General features: G+C 37.0%; 1 protein-coding gene across 18 annotated transcripts in view; it reads right to left on the bottom strand.

The window, feature by feature from the left end:
• The window catches only part of LOC135306386 (poly(rC)-binding protein 3-like), a 498,603-nt gene that overhangs the window by 395,038 nt on the left and 80,412 nt on the right, over positions 1-23,153 (bottom strand). Inside the window, exon 2 of one of the 18 annotated variants that reach the window (XM_064430246.1) lies at positions 17,747-17,886. The exons of 16 other annotated variants lie outside the window; for them this stretch is intronic. The gene's annotated coding sequence lies outside the window, so the exon portion shown is untranslated. The remainder of the gene's footprint in view (positions 1-17,746; positions 17,887-23,153) is intronic. One more of the 18 variants, XM_064430258.1, reaches the window with a different exon arrangement.

The following is a 23,153-nucleotide window of genomic DNA, read 5'->3' as shown; positions in this document are numbered from 1 at the left end:
TGAATTGTTTCTTGATAATAAAAATGTGATAATTTGCAAGCAGTAATGTTAACATTTACTGTTCTTAGAGCCAGTGTCTTCTTTGACACCGTCTTCTTTGACAATTGTAAATACATCAAAATATCTTTCTTTGGTAAAACCAGACCATACAGCTGGAAAATATAGTGTCTATTCCACTGAAGCTACTAAAGAACCCATGTGGTAACTGCTCCAAAATTCTGGACAAAAAAACCCAACAAAAATCAGAAGATTTTAAAAAAAAAATCAAAATACTTTAGTAAATTTACTTACATGCAAAGGAAAAAATCATGCTAAAAAAATCCCTTGTGGAAATAGATTTGATATCTTTCACCTTACTCTATATTTCTTGCTGAAAAAGATTTGGGAGTATGAAGATGGGAGTAGGAAGAATGACATGAAAAATATAAAACAAATATTTGCATCAACTTTTTTGACAGCTCCAACTGAAATGTGTCTCCTGAAACCCAAGACAGCAAAAGGGGCCCAGAAGAGGAAGCTGCTTGCTGAAAACAGTTCTCCCAGTGCACTGGAACCTCCCAGGTTGTCATGTGGGAAGTCATGCAGGCACAGCAGATGGACAGCACAGGATGACGAGGTTGGGAGGGCTACTTGGGAGCAATGCAGAACTTCCTTCTTCTGGACTGCATGGATGAAACTGGGGAAGCCAGACCTCAGCTGGATTTGAAACTGGTGAGCAACATAAGAAACAACCAGATGAGCTTGTAGGGGAACAAAAGGAAGTCTGAGAAATAGGTTGTTGGGAGAAGCTGGCAAATCTCCAGCCTTGTAGATATTCCAAATTCAGCAGAACAAGGCTGTGAGTGATGTTATCTAATTTTTTCTTGCTTAGACTATGACATTGTTGATACCCTCCAGAGCCCTCCAGAAGTCTATTCTAACAAACAAATTGCTGTGATTCAATGACATAATTTAATTTGCCTGCAGTTTTCTTCCCTGAGAATAAAAGAAGGGTGAACATAAGAAGAAAAGCCAGAGGGAGTAAAAAGTAAAAATTTATCTCATCTTTAATAATTTTCTTAAAGAAAGAATACTGAATTTGAACAAGAAAAATTGCAAACAACTGAAATTATTAGACTGTTACTAATTAGTTTTATCTTTTACTCTCTATCACCTGTATGATTTTGTAAGCCATTTACCTTGTTCTGCTTTTTTCTTTTCACTGAAAGTAAGTGGCAATACACAGGATGTGGAGATTTTGAGTGAAGCTTTTGCAATAGGACTTCATTTCATCTGATATTTCCCTGAGCAGAAAACTTCCACTACCATGGGATGGCACCAGACTGTAGGCACTACAATTTTTCCAGGTGCATGGTCCATCTGTTTCTCCCTCTTTGCCTCTTCATGTTTACCCAAAAAAGCGCAAGAATTTAGCACCATACACTTTTCAAGCCTGAGTAAGCAGCTTAATTATTCAGACAAAATAGCATTGATTTGAAAGTGTCTGAACAAATGAAATTCAGGCTTGCCAACCTCATTGAGAAGGACAGCCAACCTGCTCAGGGAATTTCCAATTTTGTTACTTACAGTTCTTGTTTCTTTCTTTTATTTCAGGGTCATTTTACGCAATACAGTGCAAATTCTGGCAAAGCAATCACACAGCTGCTTTTGAAATCAGAGACTTTGCTAAAGAGGCAGACCTTCAGCTCCCTCTGAATTCGAGAGCACCCAAAGACAATACATGAATCAGGGAAGCTGTCAGCTGACAGTGATTAAAAAAAAAATAGTAGGCTCAATTCAACACCCACTAAAATGAATGGGACAATTACGTCTGTGAATGAGCTACCCTTAAACATGAAGTAAATATCACACTCTATTGTTGACTCCTTCTTGGACCATAAATTCAGGTCTCCTTAATGTCATTATGTCATTCCACAGGCTTATTTTTTAATAAGCCATGCCTTGCTTTCTTCAGTGTTTCCAAGAGTAAGAATTTAGACAATAGACAGTCATCTTCCACAGTAATCACTTTTATCATAGAGTCATGCTACAAAATAGAAACCCTATTATACTCCATTTACTAAATGTAGATAAGAATCAACTTCTTGGGCTATAAATGGACAGTATTACTCATTATGTTATTTGCTATAATAGTTGAACACCAATGAGTTGCAGATCCAACAAATATCCAAAAATTGCTATGCAAAAAGCCCTAAAATTAAGTTCTTGACAGATAATAACTAATGCTGTACACCCCTACTTTTTATGTTATGAACAATGTGTACACTATATTTATGCAGGAGAAACCAGTATTTAAAACTCTTACATTTATCATAAAAATAGATTTTATTACAGAAAACAGTGCCTTGCCATAAGAGATTTACAACTGATTAAAAAGGATGGCTTGTCCTAAAACACTTACATGATTGCATGCAAAGAAAACAGATGGTCTGTGTAACAGTAATTTGATTTCTTCCAGTAAACATTACTCATGATATAGAAAATGCTTATGCTGATCTACTCCAGAGTGATGTGAGCTCTTTGCCTCTCTCTTTAAATGAAGCCTGTAATTCTGTTCAAGAAACAGCACTGCAGCTCTGGTTTCCCAACAAATCAAATAAAATCAGGTTGTCTAATGCGTGATTCCTCACTTAAGAGCCTGACAACACAAAGATTAATTTTAACTTTTCACTCTCCCAAAAGTGCTTAACATAATGCCTGCTCCCTACTCATTTAGTCCTTTTTGTAACACTTCTTCAGGACGACGAAAAGAAACACGACGAAGAAAAGAATACTATTTCTACCTTCATCTCTGAGAATAAGCCAAAATTCAATGTTTATTCTCTTCTGCTGCATCTAACATTTTTCTCCTTTATATAACTGCGGGTATACAAGAAGGAGGGAAAAGCCTTAGTGGTAAGGCTTCATCTGTCCACCTCAAATTTTGTTCTATCTCTTGCGTCACACCAAGAATGCTGTTCAGGGAAATTCAGCACTCACATTTCCCCTACCCAGCATTGGATGAAAAGCTGCCTTTGTAAGGCAGACAATCCTCATGGGGTTTAAATCATTAAAGTTCTTGGAAACCAAATCATGGACGGGAATTCTGTCACTTGTTCATACAAGGTAATTGTCTGGGGTGATAAAGGGTTCATGTTGCCTTTTACAGCTCTTTTTGCATGAGATGAATACAGGCAGGTCTTTCTCAAAGGCACAAAATTAACCCCTAAGATCCTTATATCTTTTCCTGTATTGCACAGGGACTTCACACCTGGGTATGTTTCGTCATCTGCAAGTAATAATATTCCTGCTGGAATGTAACCCTATGTGTCATTATCTTGTCTTGTTTCATTACTGTTGCTTCACCTGACTGGCCTGGACTTATCCCAGCCAAATGAAGTAAGGGCAAAATCCTATTAAATGCCTGCTGGGAACACCCTAAACTGCAGCTCTTGTCAGTGGGAATTAAGGGTTCTCAGCACATTGTAACAGGTACTCAGACCCTTGAGAAATTGGACCCTTAATTAGAAATTCCCTCATGACATTGTGTGATTATTTAATGCTCTGACAAGATGCCTCAGCAATCTCACAGGCACTGAGTTAACCATCCTAGAAGAGTTCTTTGCCAACTGCAATTCTGTGAAACCTTTATCATGCTTGGCCATGGAAGCAAATTGCATTTCATGGAGCATATGAAATGATTTACCCAATGAATTGGCTGAATTATATATAACATGAACTATTGACCAGGCTTGACATGTCCAGTTTTAAATAGCTGTTCTTTTTTTGTCCCTTTCCTCTTCCCTTGTGTGTGCCCTCCCCTCTCCCATGCACTTTTTATTGTCCCACTTGCTGGCAGAGCTCAGCAGCAGCAGCAGCAGCAGTCCTTGTGGCGACATGGGATGATTCATCACACAATCCACATGAGGCAGATTAATACTGCCAGAGCAGTCCCTTATTCTGAATTTCCTTTTCTCTGTCTGGCTCATTTGCACTATAATATTTGTTACTCACATGTAAATTTTCAGCTTAAGCTTATCCATCCAGGGGCTGCTGAAGTTTTTTAATCTACATTGAAAAGTTAAAAAAAAACCCCAACAGAGTAAACATTTCTGCCTTGCAGCTTATGCCATGTTATCAAACACATCAATAAAAGCTATAGTAAGCACGAAACACAAAGCATAAGCAGACAGGAGAACTGCTAAATAACATAGTATATCACATACAAATGCACAAAACAATGGTCATCTTTTCATCATTCCCTATGCATATCAGCTTTAGGCACAATCACCTTGGGGAAAGGACATAGCTTTAAATGTTTTCCATAGGATTTTAGCATTCTGGTTACTAAAGCCTGCTCAAGTGTGCAAAATTGTGGTGATTAGCAACCAATACTCATCTCCCATCCACTCTGTAAAAAAGGAAGATAGAGAAGTATTTGGACAACCTGTCCTAAATCCTGCAAAACCCAAATAACCACCTCAGGCCCAAGGACTGCAGTCAGGGCATATCAGATACCAAAACTGAAACACGTCTTGCAAGTAAAAAATAATAGAAACAATGACTGTCAAGAGAGGCATTAAATTACACTGCAAAGGTTGTGTTTTTAGGAAAAGCTTTACTGCACTTTGAACTTCTCCACCCCTGCTGACTTGCAACATACTTTTTGAGACCTCTATGAAGATACAGCAGCACTTGCATACTCTCTGCTGTGGCTTGTAGTTTCTTTGCTTGCAACTTCTTTTTAAGAGGTGTATTCAAATTCACTTTTTGTGGTCACAATTTCTATTAAGTCTAAATCAAACAATTTGCAGAAATGCAGTCTCTCTCAGCCCTCCTCCCATCCCAGACATGGGTCTTGCTTTACCTGCTTACATTTAAGGAGCTATTTTCATCCTCATACTGTTAATATTTCCATCAAAAGCACTTTTTTTTAATGAGGCTTCAACACAACCTTAAATTGTGTCTCACAAGCACAATCAAATCCACTTCCACAATGAGGAATCAAACTTTAGATAAATCATTCTACCAATCAGTTTCAATGATAACAAAACCAGGTCCTTGAGTGCTTTATGCATTCTGGCAAGCATCTGCTTTGCCAGGAGTGGATTAAATAACACTACTTCTATTATTCTAATAGTGTGGGAGATCATATAAAATATTTATATCGTGATCTGCAGGCAAAATGCCTACTCTAAATTATGCTCCACAAGCTCAGCAAGATATTATATTGATAGAAAAATACCTCAGTTTAAATAATTGGGCAATTTCAGTTATTCCTTTTTCTATGAATCTCATGTAATTTTGCTGTTTCCCCCTTGGGAATGCTATCTATTTTAGTAAGTACTATTTTCCATGTTCAAGTGTTTCCTGTGTACTAGTACAAATATCTCACCCACATAATACTAAATCACAGGACAAGCAGAGAAGTAACTAGAAAAAACACAAATGCTGTCAGTGCAGGTCAGTGTTCTGCCTGAGCTTCTTTATTGCATCTATAGGCTATCAGACATTTTTTATTACACAGCTATGAAGAAATTTGCTTAAGGCTGAATTTTCACCTGACTTCCAAATATGCCAACAAAGAAGGATTTTACAGTTATTTGCAAAAACTGTATTCACAAAGCCCCTTCTTTGTGGAACCAATCTACTTTGCAGGAATAATGGTTGTAAACACCAAATATCATCTCTCTTCAGAGTTGTGTTTTTTGCTTTACTTGGGTTACTCCAATTCTCTATGTGGTTATGTAAGATTGCTTTAGGATCACAAATTCATTTTCAAAGAAGTCACTTGCTTCAGCTGGCTGAAGTTCTAACTGGAATTTTGAACACAATAAACCCTATGTTTTCCCTACATTTCACAATTGTACCGTGCAGGACAGTTAGCATTAGATTCTGCATTGAGCTAAAAGCAGTGTATGTGTGCTCGCGATGTTCTGTACAGCCCCAGGACAATATGGTGTAAGAAAGAAGGGCAAAGAAGGGCATGAGCCATTCCTTTTCAGAGTATTCCCCGGGTAGGAGCATTTTCACTCAGTTTGGAGCCAGTAATGACAGCTCACTGAATCCTCCCCTCTAACCCTTAGGGTGCTTTGTTGAGTGTCAGCATGCTGGAGAGGAGTGCAGAGGGACAGCAAAAGTGGCACACTCAGACTGTGCACTGTGCCTCCCCCTTCATTGGTAGAAGACATCAAAAGCAATCCTACTGCAGGTCCATGCAGCCTTTCACATGCTATGGGCAGGCATGGTCTTTGAAGATTGGTTTCTCCATTAACAGCAGAGATCATCTGTAAAGGAGATGTCCAAGTTAATGGCATTTTTAGTGGCCTGGGGGAATCTTCTCTACAGGCTGTCACATGTGGTCTTGTCTGTACTTAGATTCAATGACTACTGTAGGCTGGTCTTGCCCAGCTCCGTTGCCACTGTACAGTTTCTCTGATGAAACCAGCCTTACAATGCTGCTGTTGATATGTAAGGTTGACCTCCTCCACTGAATGGACATGCCTTGCCCTTCAGCTTTACTCCCATTGGTAAGTGCAGGCATGGACAAGGGCAGCAGGAGGAAGGGAAGCTGGAAAGGTTTTCCTTGGCCCTCTTGTTCTTGTCAGTTCTTCCTCAGGTCCAGTCACACCACTTGACAAGGACAGAGACATGATTTCAAAGCCCACCTTTACCAATGAGAAACAAGGAATAAAGAATTGCCTGTTTTCTTAATGCCTCCTCACTACATGAGTCTGCTCCTTTATTTTTGTCCCAGATTGCAAGGCAATGTGTATTCTATTTGCCATCTGTTAGAGGTGTGGCAGTTACCTTCTGTAAATTGGGCAGTTTGTCTTTATCTCTTCCACAAACCACTCCTCCCTCTGGAGAGACATCTGCTGTTAATGGGTTATTGAATGTCACTGGATGATTGACAAAAATTACAGTATACCATTGTGAGATCCTTCGCCCAGAGGAAGGAGCCAAGCATTCCTAACTGGATATAATCTGAGATTTTGGGACACCAGAACAACCTTTCCATTGAACTCACAGAGGAACAGCTGCTTTTTCCACTGGATATTCAGAGGAAGGCTACACCCTTCTACAGGATCCCTGCTCCAGCAGAACCACACCTGACACTCCAGGTGGACTGCAGCCACAATCCCGATTGTAGCTACCTACCTACCAACATACCAACACCCTGACCTACAGGGTGTCAGGTCATATTCTGATTTTGTCAGTGTTGTTTCTTCCCTAATAAAGTGCTGTTATTCCTGCTCCCATATCTTTGCCTGAGAGCCCCTCTTAATTTCAATTTTATAACAATACAGAGGGAGGGGATTTACAGTTTCCAGTTCAGGGGAGGCTCCTGCCTTCCTTAGCAGACACCTGTCTTTTCAAACACCTCTTACTGCAGTATCCTCCAGCACTTGCTCTCCTATCTGTACCAACATATTTGTGAGTAAATATTTGCATTTCCCCTCACTGACCTGATTTCTTCCCACTTTTTCAACCTGCTCCTCATACTGACCCTCATGTTCCTACACTCCCACCAGTCCTTTTATCCTTTTACTGTTTCCACTAGATTAAAGAAATACAGCTAGAAAAGAGATCAATGGATATCCATAACCCAGTAAAAACTCATTCTGTGTATTAGGTTTTCAAATTATATTGCAACACAAATTTATCACCTCCCTTCCAGTGGCTAGTAAAGCACTCTAGCTTACTGCTTTCATGATGCTTAAAATTCTTAAATAAAACAGAATCAGTTCTCAACCATTCCAAGTATAGAAAGCAGTTTTACACTACTATTTTTTCTCCAGCTACCATCAACTATAAATACATAGGAATTATCAAATTAGTTTTGCTTATGATTTAGTAAATACATGCAAAATATACTTCTCAGTAAATAGTTTTTATTAAAGAAAACATAATGACAATAGAATTATCCAAGTACTTAAAATAATTCATTTGAGACTTGTTACATGACTGGGACCCTAAAAGCACCTCCTTCACTATCTTGACACATAACAAGGAACAAGAGAAAACCCTCCTGCCTGCTTAAGCAAGCACTTGCCCTACAGCAAATTGAGAACTTCTCATATTAATGAGGAAACGCTTTCCAGTAGTTCTGCAGAAGTAGCAAGGTGTTTGATTTTCACTTCCATTTTGTTCTAGATATGACTTCCCTCACTTGTATAGACATAACCTGAGCATCAGTCACACTGTTGACTATTTCATGCTGTTTACCACAGACAATAAGAAACTCAGGGTGTGGCTGGGCTGCCCAGAAGCGTGAAGCCTACGTAAGAACTGCATTTAGTATAAAATTTCAGGTAGACTCCAGTAGTCTGATATTGTGCAAGTGAAAAAACAGCTGGCCTGAGAATGTGCAGTCCCCAACAATCCCAGGATTGCACTCAGATATGTACAGCTGAGCTGTACATTTTACATTCAAACAGCTTTATTCACATTTGGATGCTTGGCAGACCAAGGGAGTGGATATGAATTCAAGTAAAGCCAGGTACTCAGCTACTTTAGAGCATGTCCCAAGACAGAAAGGAGGTAGAAATTTTGCATCTGCTTTTTTGAAGACCTGGTCAACAAATACAAAAGGGCAAAGACAGACCAACCATTTGCGTAAGGAGAGGTGTGTCAGACACAGAGAGGAAAAGTATTGTGCTTTCAATGTCTTTGCTCTATGTCAGCTTTGATGACAAAATGTTGCCAGCAACTGGGGTTCTATTGATGCAGTCCTCCACTCCAGACATAACAAGAACAAGGTTCCCCAATAATGAGTTTAATATTAAAACTTGTTCAGAGAGGTTTTTTTTGAGTTTTCACTGAATGTCATGCTTGGCTTTATGGCTTGTCACAGCTGACATGATTCTTAATCAGAGCTCCTTTAAAAACACAGTGAATAGATAATAATATCTGGAAAACTAGGACATTAAAACTTTGATTCACATTGCACATCTCTCTAGTCTTATCATGCATTATGCATAGCTGTACTATGTTTTGAAGGAAACTGCTGTGACGTGTTTTCAGTGTGAGATATATGCATGACTACAGTCCACAGCATATCAAAAACACAGGATTCTGATCTGCGGAAGATGTTCACATAATTAGGCAAAACTGCAATACAGGAACATTTTGCCCCAAACCTGAAATATTTTGGGTTGATAATGAAACAGCTGGATTCCATATTAACACAAGCATATTTTGTGGGAGTGATAATTTAGGTGCTTCAGCAGCCCTGTACCAAGGAAAATTAGTTTCCCTAAAACTCCAGTTTGCCATGTGAAGTCTGTCATTGGAATGAATCAAACTCCATTTAGTATGCAATAAAGATCCATAGCTGCCTCCTTTTATTGTGTTAGTTTTACTTTTTAAAGCAATGGTAATTATTGACAAATTGGTATTGACTCTCATCTCTTTAGCTGTTATGTAGATAAATTTTCATCCTTTTAATTTACTTGGCAGTGCTAATATCATATCCTCACTTTAATGATGTGACTGAATTTAAAGATTCATAAATTCATTACTACAGTACATATCAAGGTTAAAAGAGGGAGAATTCCCTTATCAGTATGAAGGACCCGTACAGTTTACAGCAATACTAGATGAAATTACCCTTTTGTCTTTCAATAAGCAGAAATCTCCTGCAGTGGCAAATGTTCATAATGGACTGTTTAATCTTGACAATCATCTGAAAAGCATCTAATTCAATTAAAGCTTTAGGCCAAAGTGATCTCTCTTTTAACAATTAAATATTTATGTTAACACACATATCACTTAATTGGCAGAACATATCAAAGGATATTAAATGATTCTACAGTGTGCAAGGACTAAAAAAAGGCTCTGTCACAGGTTTTAAAGCTTTTTCTCTATTAAACAGTAAATAAAAAATTGCAAGAGTGAGAAAGGGTGTCAAAGATGCAATAATAAGCAAGAATTAAGAAAACTGAGAATTTAATGATCATTAGCTCTATGCTACCACTACACAATGCTGGCAGTACAAGCTGTATGATAAGTCACCAGAACTGCTGTGCTCACAGAAGCCACATTAGCTAATGCTGGAATTGAGGGAAGGAACAGGAGCAAAGATTAGAGAGCTCTTAGGCTCAACAGTAGGTCAGTGTATCCTTGCCATTAATCACTGCTGAACACTTGATTCCAGATATAGCCAAAGAAGCTATAAGTGGCACAATACAATCTATGTCAACATGAACAGTATAACGAAACAATATTTAACAGCCTACATCATCTCAACAAAGATCAAAAGAATGTATCACATTTTATTCAATTATCTGGCAGAGCCACACAGAATTTAAATACGAGAAAGCTACACTAATTGGAAACATCATTTTCAGGCTTTTTTATGCCTTCTTCCTAGGGAATTAGAACATATCTGTGAAGGGGAGAAGGTGAGAATTTGTCTGAATAGTTGCTAAAATTAACTAAAATGTGCAGTTACAGGCCATCTCTTCAGTTAACAAGGACTTACTGATACCATTTTATTTAGTGAGAAGTTGACTTCTACACTACCACGTAGCTCAATGGGAAACAGTCAAGTAATTTAATGGGGGAAAATAACAAATTCAGCTATTACATGTTACTTTTTGGAATCTTGTAGGGTCTACTGGTAAAACCACTTTTTTTTTTTTTTTAATTTTTAATTTCTCTATCAAAGGCGAAAGAAAAAAAAAACAACAAAAAAACAAAACTTGTGTAGTCAGTCCCTTCAAGGAATTTGCTGTGATGTAGATATGTGTGATTACCCATTTATACAGCCATTTGGAAGTGTAAAAGCTGTTCATTGATGTTGCAAATATTAGCAAATAAAGCCTGTTTAAGCTAAAGTGTCAACACTTTAAGCTGGCATGAACAGATGCTGCTACCAAATGTAGCCCTGGATCTCTCAGCTAACATTGTTGCCTTTGTGGGTGTAACCCACACTGGTTCCTTCCAGAAACACTTGTGGTAACACCAGAGAAAATACAGAAATATAGCAATTGGGTGGAAGGAGGATAGGATCTCTTCCTTCAGTGGCAGTAGAAGTTTAAAGTTCTTGATCTCACATCCACCCTCTCCCCTAGAAGCAGAAAAGCAAGCAAACCCAAACCCAGAGGAACTCTTCATTCTACATTCCAGAATTAATTGCCATAACCAACCAAGACTGTAGTTCCAATTATTTGCTAGTGAAAGAAGAAAATATGACACCTTGTCAGAAATTACAGCAACAAACATTTTAGAATTGAAGCCCTTCTTAGAGGAAAGCATACCAAAGGATAAGTAACAAATATCTAGCAAATAAGAAGAACTCTGTCTGTGACAAGACAGGGGAATTTTAAAAATGGAGTTGTGCTGTGCAGAAACAAAAAATGGAGACACAAGGTGCAAATCTCCTAGGTGTAACATCCCTAAAATGAAACATAAAGTCATGTCATTACTAGTCATTACTAGTCATTACTAGTTATTTTAACCATATACTTCTCAGAAATACAGTCTGTGTACTCTAGCAAGGGTTTATTTTCCAAATTATGTCAATATCAAGTATTCATCTCAACCTTCAGTAAGTTTGGAAAAGCTTGCTCCTTATATCCAGCCTAATCACTACTACACTTACAAGCACTTTTACGGGAGCAGCTGTTCATGAATCTTTCCAACACATTTCTTTGCACATTCCTTTAGCTATTTGCAATGAACTTTCTCACAATGGATTCCTCTAAAAGAGATGATATTCTATTCATCAGGGTTCTAGGGCTATGTTTTACAGTTAAGAAAAACATTTTTTTCCTCTGGCCACCTTTAGAAACAGAAGGAAGTATACAGGAAAGATTTATTCAGGACACATCAATCTAAGATGGACTGGGCAGCTGATGAAGGCTTTCTTCAGAAATATAATGTGAAATGGCTGTACTTGGTCACAACGTATAGTTCAGTACTCTCTCTTTGATAATAGGTAATGAGATATTCGTGGTGATAAAACAATTAAGAATCAGTCAAATAAAGAAATTTTGTAACCATTATGGTTGGGACTTTCTGAACCTGGACTGTTGTATCCTTATTCAGTCTTGAGATATCACTTTAAAACATATTTTTAAAATAAGCATTGAAACCATACATACTTTTAGCAGCTAAAATAGTGTAGAAATCAGAGTATTTCTGTATGTTCTAAAAATTATGCAACTTCTTTTGATGACTTCTGTTTCTTGTGTTATCAGAAACACTGAACACTTGGTTTTCTTTAACAGTACCATTTCTTATTCAAACACATCATATCTCAGTTTTCTTTTTTTGAAGGTGAAAAACTAGGCAATAAAATAATAGATGATCCTCAGTGTCAATAAATTCAAATTAATATGTACAGAGAAGAAAATGGTCTTTTTACTCTTCAAATACCCTGCTAGGTGAACTAGCTATCGCTGTTGATGAAACAGATCTCAAAATCAGCATGGACATTTTAGTGACAACATCTAGTCAGTTATAGTGTTGGCCAAAAAAGCAAATATATCAGTATTGATAACCTGTAAAGGAACAGAAAACAAAACATAAAACAGATTTTATCCACAAATAATAGAAAATAAACTAATAAAAATATGATATTATGATAAATTTTAAAATAATAGCAAAATAATGGTATAACATTATTCATATTGATATTAATATTATTGATGTTATTATTTGTTGTTGTTACTATGCTAATAGTAATTTGTTTACTATGTAAACAAATAGCTCCATGCCTCCACTGATTCACAAAGCTCTGCTCCACATTCTGTGAAAAAAAAAATAGGGTAAGACATAACAAGGTATATATTCTACACAACAGGTTGGAAGACTGGGCCAACAGGGATTGCATAACATTCACCAAAGATATTTATAGGATTTTGCATTTTGATGGAATAATCCTGACTTGCAGTCCAAGGACTGACTGGCTGAGCTGTTTCTCCTTGCAGCAATGAAACCAACCTGGGGCTTTGACTGCAGCAGCCAAAGTAAACCCAGCAGGTGAGTTAGTCACTGCTTTGTTTGGTATTTGTTAGGCCACACTTGGAATATTGTGTCCAGTTCAAAAGAGACACTTCGAAAGAGATATTGAAGAACTAGAGATGGTTCAGTGAAGGGCCACCGAGCTGATGCCCGTTGAAAGGAATTCAGCTTACTCAACTGGAAGGGACAAGGGAGTCCAATCACATTCTCTCAGTATCTAGAAAGGGGTGATAGAGAAGCTGGAGATACTCTTTTCACAAAGACACAGCAGAGGAAAAGAAGCAATGAGCATCAGTTGCTTTAAAAGGCAATTTCATCAGACTACAGGAAAACATTCTTCGCTGTGAGAACAACCATACACTGGAACAGGTTTTCTGGAGAAGTTGTGGAATCTCCCTTACTGGAAGTAATTCAAGACTTGTCTTGTTGGGCCAATGGATAACTTAATCCAAACCCCTGCTGTCAGCTACAGGTGGGCTCAGATGACCTCCAGAGGCTCCTTCCAATCCAGAATTTTCCCTGCTTCTAGATGGGAGGGTAGCAGGCGCAATGAAATTTCTGAAGCAGCTTCCACAGTGGGCAAGAAGGAGCAGACCAGCACTTTTTAACAATGAAAAGACAGAGGACAGAAAGAAGGGAGACAGAGGTTTACAGGATCATGAAAGACCCAGAGAAGATAAGTAGGGAACAGATAGCCTTTTTCACAGTACAGGAAGGAGGGGATATAAAATGAAATTTTCAAAGGGAAGGCTTGAAAGACACCAAAGTACTTTTACCCACAAAACATAAGTGACCTGTGAAACACACTGATTTATATTTTCTGAGTATCAAAAGAATAAAGGGATTCAAAAAGACATGCTAAAACTAGTCCATCAAGGGCTGTTAATAGGAAAGCTGCAGAATCAAACACTGGACAGAATGTCACCAAGCGCAGAAGTGACAGAACACGGAGATTATACAACAAGGCTCATGGGATGGACACAGGCCTTTTCTGAAAGGATTACACATATTTGGAAAACAGAAGTAAATGGGAAAAATTATTCTCATTTTACATTAAAAAAAAATTCTCATGTCTTCACTGCCATGTCTGAATCAGGCCATATTTTGGTGTTTGGTTTTTTCTCTGTTTGTTTTGTTTTGTTTGTTTGGTTTTTTTTTTGGTTTTTTTTTCTTCTTTTTTTTTTGTGTTTTTCTCTTTCCTTTCTTTTAGTTGTATTTTTTTAAGATTTCCACTAAAAAGCTTAATTCTTTTCCTGAGGACAAAATTAAATCCCACAAAATATATGAAGTTTCTAAGCTCTTGGATAGCTGACTACATGACAACCACCATTTGCCCTATTTTTCTTTTTTTAACTGATGCTCGAAGCACTGAGATGGAAGAAGGATCATGCATATGATTACAGCAGCAGTGGGAATTCTCCTGGCTTTACAAATGAGAACCATGGCTTACCACAGGGAAGCCACAGAATGCCTTATGGCCCCAACTGTAGCAGCCTGTCTAAACCTGCTGTGCAGCAGGATTTGTTTCTTAAAATCCACAATTTACATCTTTTTGCTAGAAGGGATGTTGCACATTTTCCTATTTAAAATAATAATAATAACAAAAAAGTAGTAAAAGTGTAGATTTTATCAGTAGCCTTTGCTAAGAGTTTCTTTCTTCTAACTGAAAGACTCCAAGGGAAACCTGACTCATTTAAAAGTGAAAGATGAGCTCACATGCATTTTGTTGGTAGCAAACAGATCAGAACTTGATGCTGCAATGCTGCCCCATCACAGCAGAGCTCTGGTTGGTTCATTTTCCCTGTCACACAAACTTACAGGTAGCTAAGGGTAGCTGAGTTGCTCAGACACAGCAAGAAGGGTGCAGGACAGGGTGCACAGCCATGACACATATCTCCATTGGGATCAAAGAAAGAATGTCAACTGGTTTAATTTCAGCCATAATTTCCTATTCTAAGTGTTTCTATGAACTAATGCAGGGCAGAAGTACTGATATCAACATTTCTTTAGGTTTTTACATATTGCTAGTATTAAAGAGTTGCCACTAAAATTGTTACTTAAAGTAAAATCTGTTTCTGAGAGGTCCAGATTTCACTGCTGCTTTTTTTTTTTTCTCCCCTGCAGTGAAGTACCAAAATCAAATGGCAGTATTTTAGGATGATACACGACTTTCTATGTTCACAGACATCCTGGCCCAACATTTTAACTGATTTTAAGGCTGTGCATTACAATCATTCTGTCAAAATATTGATAAGAAATTCAAACATTCAGATTTGAGTCACTTATAGCACATGGCTCAACCACTTGCTTCCCAAAATAAATAGCAGAGATTAAACTTATTTCTGGTTTGCTTTTTGAAAGTTCTTAAAAAATCAGAGGTCAATCAATGTGCCTGTTCATATATAAATGTCTCATTTATCAGACCCAATGTGAAGTATCATTTCATTCTCTTGTGATCAAGTGCTGGTTCTTGAAGGGATTCAATTCTGTTAATATAAAAATCTCTGTATATTCCATGAAAAAGAAACAGATTTTTTTTTTGCAGATGGCTGTAAGCAATTGTCTAAAAGTGCTGAAATTTGCTTTATTTCAAAACACTAAATTAATTTCCTATTGTAGACATTTGCAAACTGTAATTTATCAATTTGTTTTCATTTGTGACAGTCAGTTGTGAACTTCAGCAGAGATTTTTGTTGGTTTGCCTTGGTTTCATCATAGAAGGGATACATTTCTGTTTTCTGGTATGTTTGAAAAGGCCAAGGAACCGGAAAAAGAATAGCCACCAGATTACCTGGATTTTAAATATAAAGAAAAAAAAAAGCCATCCAACTCCACACACTTGAAAAACAATGTTAATCTGGTGATATTTAACAAAGAAGTAGCAAATGTCAAGTTATATGGATGACCATGAAATATTGGTGTGTGGGGCAATGGATTTTACAAGATTTTTTAAAAAATCTAGGACAGAAAACCTTAGAATCAATGGATTAAATAATGCTAATTGAATGCATGCTGTTTAAGATGTTCTTCTCACTTATTAAAATATAAAATTATGAGTCAGTGATAGAATAAATAAATATACTATATCCTAAATGCTACATAAATATAGAATAGATATATATACTCTTTAGATAAATGAAATGAACAATTCATTAATTTGAAATTAGGATCCATTTAAATTTAACACAAATTATTCTTTAAATAATGGGGTTTTTTTCAGAAAAAATAAACCAGATTAGTATTATTCTAATTCAGTTTCAAATACCTTTGCCCCATTTTGTTATTTGTACATTTGACAAAGTGGGAAAGGTTTGTTGATCTATTTCATCGAGATGGTGAGCTATTATAAACAGATAATCAATGAGATTCAGATATGGCTATCAGCTTCTTAAACAGAAACAGAAAATCAAACTTTGTAGAAGAACAGAACTGATGTTATTATCCTGCAATCCTAACTCAAGTTGCTTTTTCAGTCGCTATGAATATAAAAAACACAAAATAAAATTACTGAGTGCTCTACAGCTGCTGTATTTAAAATACTCCAAGGTGCATTTTTTTTGTCAAATGGCTTTTAAAATCTATCTACATTGCAGTAATGGAAGAATGCAGCAATTAATCACAAGCTAATTTTTTTAAATGGAAGGCCTAGAGGATAAAATACTGACTTTTTCACTAACATCAACCCTGTGTGCATATTAGCAACTGGCATCCACAAAATTCAAAAACTATAAAATGTTACATTCTCTCATCATTTTCTCTCAAGCTGGCAATCTGTGCCTAACACAAGGACTTATGAGTCAGCAACATTTGCATGTTGCCCCAGAAGACAAAAAATTTCTTATTTCTGTTTGGGTTTAGGGTTGTTTTTAAGGAAATTAAAAAGGGAAAATTATAATCAGTCTTGATTACTCTAAAACAATGGGTGCATTCAGATCATACACAAACAGTTTATCAGACCTGAAATGCTAGCATATGAAAATATATGTATGGTTATTGTGCAGTATTTCTTGCTATTTTACTTTCATATTTCAACTAGAACACTATATTGTGAATGTTGAAAGATTTCTATATTCCAAATTGCATTATCAAACTGATAAAATTCTGATCAGTGTAAGTTAAATGCCTTAGTACATAAATTAGGTTGGTTCCTTTATCCAGAGTAACTGCAGGAGCTAATCTCATTTCAGGACAGATCCTACCTGCATGCATACAGAAATCTACAGCATCTAAAATTCTACTTCATCCTGGCCTGTTTGCAACTCCAGCATCCTGACATTTCTTATGGGATTTTGTGTTTTCAAACATGATAAGATCAATCCCCTCACTACATCCATAAATCAGAGGAACATATGAAGTAAAGGGTCTGAGTGGGATCACTCTTACTTCCCTGACTCCTGAGCTGGTTCTTTGCAGTCTCTAGCACAATTTAGTCCAGTCTAGCTGCACAGCAAGAAATGACCATATGAAATAATGTGGTGGCACACTGGCTGGGAGTGCAACATTTGTCCAGACTTGGAAAAGAAAACAGTGCAGTTCCCCAGATATCCCAGCTATTTGTGGTTTCGCTGTGCTTTTCCTTCAGCACTTCCTTTCTCTGGCAACTTGAGGCTGGAGCAAGACAACAGGCTAACCTGGCCATGGCTATCAGAAATCATGACTGGACTCAGACCACTGTCTGAGATACAAGCAAATTGTTCTGGTCAGGTTTGCCTGCCTGCCTGACCTTACTTTTTTTCAGAGCACAAAGTTTTGCTATATTCCAGTTACAAATACCATTTTTGTTACCAATACTTACAGCAGATCACTCAATGCTCTGGAATGTAAACCCTTGCTTTCTCTCACCTCAAATCACATCATGCCATGCTCTCTTAGCCAACAATTTTGCTTCAAATTCAGTTCTGCCCCTCTTCCATGGGCTGAGCCTACTTCCTCCTCCTACAACAGAGGGAAACACCAGGGAATTGTTAATTTCCTTCCTTCTTGTATTGAGGGACAGAAAGGAGAGGATGATACAGGCTAGCTTTTGGTCCCAGGATGTGGGATATCACAGCAGGGCAGCATTAGGTTAAATGCAGCTTCTCTTCATTCTCTTTAAATATATTTTGCTGTACAAGAGAAGAATACCTATAATGTGATTTAGATGGATTATTCTAAATACGGCACTGTAACTCAATTTTGAAGTCATTCTGAGCACTTCTTCCCAGACAAAAGGTGATCCTTAGCAGTGTTTGTGATTTACATGCCAAAGTCAGTGAACTCCTTTTTGTCAGAAAAGAAACTGCCAGGTCCCACTTTTTCATTTTCAGATTCTTTTCACAAGCTGGCAAACAAACTCTCTTCTATGTCTATTGATAATACGCCAGCAATATCTAAAATTATTTTAATTCTAGAGTAGAGAGTTACTGCACTTGCGTTTTAGGAAGACAAAGATATTTAATGTAACCCAACCTATAGAAAATGGTTAATTTTAATAAAAACATCATTTATCTTGTCCCAAGCACCTCGCACTCTTCTATGAGGTTCTTTTCTATATTAATGAAGAGGAGGAAAAGAAGAGTTTTTCTTCCTTTGAAGGTACATATAAGTAGATTTACTTTTCCACAGAGAAAGAAGCAACATATCAAACAAGCAGACCTGCTTCTTAAAAGGTTAAAAGGTTCTAAAGGTTCTAAAAACTGCTGGCATCACCTTCCTTTGTCATAAAATTAGTGAAAGCAAGAGCAAGTGTAAGAGATAAAGAGCAAGCCCTAAGAGATAAATTTGTCTTTCAAAAAAAGGAAAAAAATGGACCATATGATGCTACAAGCAATGGTGAACCATGAAAGTTGGGTGCAAACAACTGCCCAGTAGACATGGAACAAAAAATGTGAAATATAATAAAGTGGAATGGCCCACTTTCCAACATTATGTGGCCACTGGTTAAATCCTTTCCATTGTTTCCCATTAAAATTGATGATATGGATCAAATAAGAGGGAGAAGTTGAGTTAGGTTATAAATATTCTATTCCAAAACAGAAAAAAAGGAACAATTATTACCTCTATTTCAAAAGTCAATAGCCATAATTTGACCTATGAGAATGTTCAGGATTATGCTTCTAAGATTTGATATAAATGTCCTGAAGCAGCCTCAAATTGCAAGTGAATTGTTACAGAGAGATGGAATTGTAGCAAGAAAAGGTGTCAGAATTGAACCCCTCAGAGTCATATTTAATAGGACATGGTGAAGTCAGTGTTTCTATCAACAACTGCAACCAACTTATAACAAAGACAATATAGAGAATAATTATTTTCTTATTTATTTACTTATTCTCATTTACTTATTCTTTTTCCAATGGCAGTAACAGAGAAAAAAGTTTTGCTTGAGTAAATAATATCCCTGATTTTGCCTTCAATATACTACTGCAGCTTTAAAGCTTCCTACTTAACAGGATGTGTGGGTTTTTTACTGGTGACATAAAAAGCATTGGAATTTTGTGCCATTTAAAAATTTAATTTCAATTTGGATTTTATTTCCTGCTAGTAAATCCAGAATAACACTTTTATGTTGTTTGACAAAACTATAAAACTGCCTACATATATATATCAACTGCTCCTCATTAAGAGGTGCTCTCACATCAGCGTTCCTCTCCCCCCACAGAACAGACGTCATGTCATTTTACAATATCTAATTCTAAGTTAGCAACATTAGTAAGGCTGAATTACAAAAACCAAGCAGTTGTTGGCAGACAATATAAACAATTTGTCTAAACTGTTTTCCCACCAACACAATTCTAATTCCTGTCTCCAAAACCCCTCACACTTAATCTGTGATTTATTCTCCAGACTATGCTTCAAAATCAATGTATCATTACATTCTGAGAACACAAGGAGGTGAAGCATTGTTTTTGGAGTTTCATTTAAATTCAACATTTTAGGGAATTTAGGTCTCAGTGCTGCTTCCACTGAAATCATTGGGAGTTTCAATACAGATACTAGTAGGACAAAAAAACTATACAGGATTGAGATGGAACAGGTTTAGATTTCCAGAATTATATCCTTTACTCCTGATAAATACAGGTAGAAAGTGGACAGTTCGTCGGAGCATTTCCATTGCACAGCAACATACAGGGATATGTACATACTAAAGCCAGAGTTGGTCATGAACAGAAAAAGATTAGGTATTTATTTATATAAATATTTCTGTGCACTCTTTCTTCCACCAGATTTGTTTTAGGGACAGAATGACAAAACGTTGCTTGGTGTCGTACTCTGTTTTGGAAATTGATATACTCGAATATACTGGAATTGCTGTGAAATGGAAATTACGATTTCCAAAGTTTTCTGGAAAGAAGTAAGTGTCATGAAGGCTTTGCCTTGGACTGTTAACTGCCAACTAGTGATGTTGGAGAAAGAAACTCTAATCTTTATTAGAGAGGCAGAATTTAATATTAAAACTCCACCAAGACCATAACCTGAGAAAAAACTGACATTTTACCCAAAAGTAGCTGCCCACTCAATATCAAGTTTAAAATAAAGATTCCTATTTTGGCTTTTCCAGGTTTTGAATGACTTTAATATTCCATACAAAAGCAGTCAGAAGTCACTGTGCAATCTGATAGTGTTTGGTATCTGTCTCCCCAGGCCCTTTTCGTAAATAAATTCTCATCTGTACAAGCATTAAATGGGATTTTTTTATATTGTCCCCAGATTAATGATAACTATGCAAATATGCAACATTATTGCAATGTTTTTGTTTTGGCTTCTGATTGCAATCAATTGTTTATCTTTTTCATTGTCTGTTGAAGCACCACATACTCAACCTAACAAATGTTTCTATACGGTAACAAGCAACATCCACTATAGGCAGATTTAATTTTGGCTGTCAGAAGCAATACTGCACCAAATGAAAGACTCTCCATGCAATTTTTAAGCATGGTAAAAAATGCTATGCACTGGGTTTTTTCTTTTTGCATATAGATAATTTTTAAGTTCCAAACTTAACAGGAGTGAAGATTGTGACCAGTGATATGCATACATTAATTTGGAAACAGCTGTAGATCTTAGCTCCAGAAAACAGAAGAAAAAAAAAAAAGGCCTTCTTCCTTAATAAAAGAGGAAGACTCTTTCAGTATTTCCAGAAAGGAGCAGTGACTGGCACGATAAGCACCTCCATATGGGTAACACACAGACAGGTTTTCATATCCTTGTGCCAGGCTTCTTCTTTGGCCCATGAGTCAAATTTGATCCATGGGAAAATGCCACTGATTAAGATCATTGCTTATACAAAGATGAACTTGGAAGAACCTATGGAGATACTCATCAGAGAATCACAGAATAGTTTGGGTTGGAAGGAACCTTAAAGATTATCTTGTTCCAACACTGCTATCATGGGAAGGGACACCTTCCACTAGACCAGGTTACTTAAAGTCCCATCTGACCTGGAACACACAAACATTTCAAGGATCAGCCTCTGGCCAACATAGAGCATATATTCTTTCCCATCCTCCAGAAACAGTCCTGCACTTTGTATTTCTCTTCTCACAAGTCAGCCTGCCTGTTTCAGCTCTGTTCTCCAATCGCTTTGCTACTCAAGTGATGCCACTGCAAACGCTAGCACGAACACCAGGAGTGTTGCTTACTCCCTCTGTCTGCTCCTATTTATGTCACCTCTGAATTGGACCAGTTGTATCTGTTAAGCTCTAAATGCTATTTTGGGAACATCCCCTACTTTGCTGAGTTCAAGAAGCCAACTGTAAAATATCCACTGCAGAGAATGTTTCATTCACCTTTCAAGTAGACTTTTCCCACCGCCCCTTCACTAACACATTTTGCAGTTCCTTACAATACATGAATTCTGACAGAATCAGTTCCTACCTTTAAAGGTAACTAAGTAAAGAAAAGTCTAAGAGGCACAGAAGAAACCCCAGTTTTACTATGTCATCCACGAGGATTACAGTGTGTAATAAAATGTTGAAGATTTCTGCAAGTGTCTGACCTAACCACCATGGCAAAGGTATGGAGAAATCCAGCTAATCTAGTGGAGCTTCATATGGCTCTCTTCTGTATGACTCTGAGTCTATAGTGTTGCAGAACTACAGGAGTAATTAATGAATCATCTACTGTAAGACTTAGTGCACCATTCCTTTTTCCTCTGGTGTTATTACCTCCTCTGCTGAGAGGCATGGGAAATATTTTTTTTTCTGGAGCATTATTTTTAATGAGTGGCATGTTTGTCGTTTAACAGAGTGTTTTGGCTAGTTGATTCAAGAGGAAAAGAAAATAATTTTATTGTGCTTCATTACTCTTTAATCATGGCACATCACATCTGTGATTTTTTTTCCCCTAACTCCCAAGGTCTACTCCTCAATTGATAATTGATTATCATTATTATAACTGATTGTTCAATTTTGCTTTCATTTAGGCAGGTATTGTATTTATACAAGTATATGTTTGTATGTCTCTGTGCTTATGTGTATGCATTTATATATAACAATAAATACTATTCTTAACACTTACTTTGCTAACCTAGATTATCAACATGGTTTTTTAATAAGGCAATATTTCATAAGTTTAAAATAATGAAAATTCTTAAAATAGGAGTCACAATGGAGATACTTTTCTAGCTCTGTCAGCCTTGTCATTTGTGCAAAGGGGCATCATCATGTTTAGTATGTCACTTGGAGGAACGAGTTACTGTTAATTAGTAGGTATTTGATTTAAAAAGTCAGAATTTTTCTTAAATCATAATTTTACATATTGTAAGTCTCCTGAAGCCAAAACTATACTCATTAGAACACCATGAAGGTATTCCATGTGAACAATTACATGTAGTGAGCATTTCATATGGCCAAACCCAAGGAGAAATGGTTGATGCTGCTGTCAACAAAGGTTTTTGGGGCTACTGTTTATCCAGTGGAGGAACTTCCTTTCATCAGAAACTGCTAGATAATTTTTACTAATTTATGATTACCAAAACCATAGCAATTATGGGACCTAGTCACTGGCTTTACTTCTCCTGAAGGGACAGAATGACAATTGGGTTAATTGCACATGGGTTTGAGTCCTTTGATGTGCAGAGGTACAGCTTATGTTCTCTGCTAACCAATTCTTGGGGAAAATAGCATCAAGTATTTAATGGTCAGAACTGGTTTAATGGTGTAAAATGCAGCTATTTTTTTCACAAAATGGTGAGATAGCACATATCAGGTTCTTTGATCTTGTAG

The sequence above is a fragment of the Passer domesticus genome, chromosome 1 (assembly GCF_036417665.1).
Source record: "Passer domesticus isolate bPasDom1 chromosome 1, bPasDom1.hap1, whole genome shotgun sequence".
Classification (NCBI taxonomy): Eukaryota; Metazoa; Chordata; class Aves; order Passeriformes; family Passeridae; genus Passer; species Passer domesticus.
This window is presented reverse-complemented; position numbering and strand designations above follow the sequence as displayed.